The sequence below is a fragment of the Syngnathus scovelli genome, unplaced genomic scaffold, assembly GCF_024217435.2.
Source record: "Syngnathus scovelli strain Florida unplaced genomic scaffold, RoL_Ssco_1.2 HiC_scaffold_24, whole genome shotgun sequence".
Taxonomy (NCBI): Eukaryota; Metazoa; Chordata; class Actinopteri; order Syngnathiformes; family Syngnathidae; genus Syngnathus; species Syngnathus scovelli.
In genome coordinates, this window is record NW_026061333.1 from 867496 (window position 1) to 871030 (window position 3535).

Consider the following 3535-nt stretch of genomic DNA (forward strand, 5'->3'; position numbering starts at 1 on the left):
TGCAGGTCGCCCACAGGTATACGGCAGCCATGAACTACCTGAGCAGGTGCCACACTGACTCCTGGGCGCCACAGCCAGGTCGGGGGCACGTTGAGAGCGCTGATATGCCCCGGGAGTGCATAACGGACCTGACTGGGAGGCCATCATGGGCCACCATCCACGACAGGTCCCAACAAGTTTGTTTCGAGAGGGCGGGGTGGTTGACGTTGTGCCAAACTGTTGTGGGCTCGCCGAATGCGGGTCCGAGCACTGGACAAACCACTTCCCGCTGTACGACAGAGATCATAGATCTGTGACTTGTTAAAATGTCACTATTTTCTTGCTCTAATTTAAAGTTCTTCAAAAACTTTTTGGTGAAGAAATAAGAAGGTGGCGCGTTAAAAGACACAGGAATTCATTGGTCGATGGGTATTAGCTTTAGTTTCCGGAGGTATGTGTCACGTCTCGCCCTGCTCCACTATGTGTCTGTCTTGGTTTCTGTCTGTGTGCTCGCCCCTCCCCTCCTGTGTGCCCATGATCAGTGTGATTGTTCCCACCTGCCTCTCGTTACCTGTCGTGTATAAAAGTCCTGTCTGCCCCTCTCTCCCTGTCGGATCATTGGTTTTGGTCATTGGTTTTGGTCATTGGTTTTGGTTCCTGTCGTTCGGTGTGTCGTCCTGTCTTGGTGCCGTCATGTCCTGCTGTCTTCTTGTTCCACGTCCCGGTCAGTCAGTCAAGTTATTGTTTAAGTCATGTCAGTTTACCGAGTCTGTATTTTGAGTTGCTTCAATAAACCCTGGTCCGAGCTGCACTTGGTCGTCCTGCTCCATGCTCCACCACCCGACCGTGACAGTATGAGCCCATCCAGAATCGTGTCATTGCTTGGCTTTTCGATGCATTTGGTGTAACGAGCGCGCTTCGCAGGTGCAGGGCAACATATCTGCTTCCGAGGAAGAGTTTTAAGTTCGGGACTCCTTCTCCTCTGTTTTTTTTTCTTTTTCTTCATGGTGTCCCTCTTCAGTCCCTCTGACTTGGATTTCCAGGTGAAGTAAAAAATGGCTCGGTCCAATTCTAAAAGCAACTTACTTGCTGGGATGAAAACAGAACTGATTAGTAAAAGCAAGGGTAAAATCACCACTTTTATGGTTAAAATTCTCTCTTCTACGGTCAGCTCTCTTAATCCCCCAAACCCAAGAACAGATACTACACTTTATCTTAGCCAAAAGGCAGAGAAGCGATGGAGTATGCGAGTGAGGGACTCGCTTACAGGCTTCCCCGTCTACCCATTCTCACCAACGGTTTGTTAGAATAGGCCTCTTTGGCACATGTGATTAGCTAGGGAGCTTGAGCTATGCCATTATATCGCTGTAACACTTCTCTTGCTTTATTAGCTTTCTCTACTCTATGAAACCCTTTGCACATATGTAGAAGTCGCTCTCGGTTAAGATGACAAGGTCACACATTATCACACAGGCTAGGCAGTCGCCTCCTTGCAGGAAGGCGGCCAGAGTAGTATAAGAGCAGGAACCTTGGCGCTGGGAGAGGAACCTTCTTCTGCATCTCGCAGAAAGGGCTCCACAGCTGTGCATCAATCATTTTGGCATACATTAAATAGTTAAACTGTGAAGGCTTTCTCTTGGTAATTACTGTTAGCATATCGAGCATTAAAGATAAAGAACTGGGAACAAACCTAACAGGTTACAGTACGGAACAGAGTGCTGCTCTAATGGGCACTAAAAAATCGGCAAACTTGTCTGATGACTTATTTGTTCACTCTTCTTCATCCGCAGTAATGCATGTAGTAGTTCACGAGGCATATATGTGTCCCCTTTGACCAGTCTCTATCCAAATACACAGTGTAGATACCTATTAAAATGGTAGACCCGATGAACATGAAAGGCAAATGAGAATTTGCCAAGAACTTTCCAGGGTCATCATATGTACAACGGCTGCGCCAAAAGGAGTCAGGCCAGAAGAATAGAGCGGAACTAACACAAGATTTGAACGCACGCCTTAGTAGAGACTGAGAGCCTAAATCCAGCGCTTCAGCGACACTACCTACCAACTGCAGTTTCAACATTGAATTTTGTTGACATTTCTAATAAAATGTGAAAGTGGATAAAAAGTTGGTTTCTCCACCAGCATCCAGGTTAGTGCTGCCCGACTGAGCTTTGTTCATAATGTAATGAGTGACAGTCAGAATCCAGTTACGAGTTGGAACCGAATGCTTGTTAGCCGATTAGAGGACTTGATGAATTGCTAGCACTGAGCAGCAGAGTGGCGCAGCGGGAGCGTGCTGGGCCCATAACCCAGAGGTGGATAGATCAAAACCATCCTCTGCTGTTTGTCTGGTTTGGACCTTCTTTCAAGTCATGCTTTTGAGAAAAAATGTCGTGCGCATTATCTTTTCCACACGTTGGTTGTGCTGCACCTGGAGGCAGGGCTCGAAGGCGAGCGTCTGGTGGCCGGGCCTTCGCCCATGGGGCCCGGCCGGGCACAACCCGAAAAGGAAACGTTGGTCCCCCTTCCCATGGGCTCACCACCTGTGCGAGGGGCCAAAGGGGTCGAGTGCAGTGTGAGCTGGGCGGTGGCCAAAGGCAGGGACCTTGGCGGTCTGATCCCCGGCTGCAGAAGCTAGCTCTTGGGACATGGAATATCACCTCTCTGGCTGGAAAGGAGCCCGAGCTGGTGTGCGAGGCAGAAAAATTCTGACTAGATATAGTCGGACTAGCCTCCACGCACAGTTTGGGTTCCGGTAGAAGCCCTCTCGAGAGGGGCTAGACTCTCTTCCACTCTGGAGTTGCCCACGGTGAGATGTGTCGAGCAGATGTGGTGGGTATACTTATTGCCCCCCCGGCTGGGCGTCTGCACATTGGGGTTCACCCCGGTGAACGAGAGGGTAGCTTCCCTCCGCCTTCAGGTGGGGGGACGGGTCCTGACTGTTGTTTGTGTCTATGCCCACCCTTCTTGGAGTCCCTGGAGGAAGTGCTGGAGAGCGCTCCTTCTGGGGACTCCATCGTTCTACTGGGTGACTTCAATGCTCACGTGGGCAATGGCACCAGGACTTTGTAGTTGTGTCATCAGATTTGCGGCCGCATGTTTTGGACACTCGGGAGAAAAGAGGGGCGGAGCTGTCAACTGATCACCACCTGTTGGTGGGTTGGCTCCGATGGTGGGGGAAGATGCTGGTCCGACCTGGAAGACCCAAACACTCTGTGAGGGTCTGCTGGGAACGTCTGGCAGAATCTCCTGTCAGGAAGAGCTTCAACTCCCACCTCCGGCAGAGCTTTTCCCACGTCCCGGGGGAGGCGGGGGTCATTGAATTTATATAACTCGACCTCTACGTTTTAAGCTTGATGAGCCAAAATATCAGATCTTGCTCTTGTTTCCTACCGTTTTAGCCTATTTGTTTTATCCAAATCTGTTCAATCTCTGATTATAATCTGTAGCCCTACGTATTTTTCAAATTTTTATTTATTTATTTATCAAATCTCCTCAGTTCTGTCAAACTCAGTGCACAATGAACCTCCCTTCCACTTTGAACCAAGCTTCACCA

General features: G+C 49.5%; 1 pseudogene; it reads right to left on the reverse strand.

Moving 5' to 3' along the window:
* Nucleotides 1-1010: 1010 nt before the first annotated feature.
* On the reverse strand, nt 1011-1218 carry LOC125992918 (U2 spliceosomal RNA; annotated as a pseudogene).
* Between the last annotated feature and the right edge of the window lie 2317 nt (nt 1219-3535).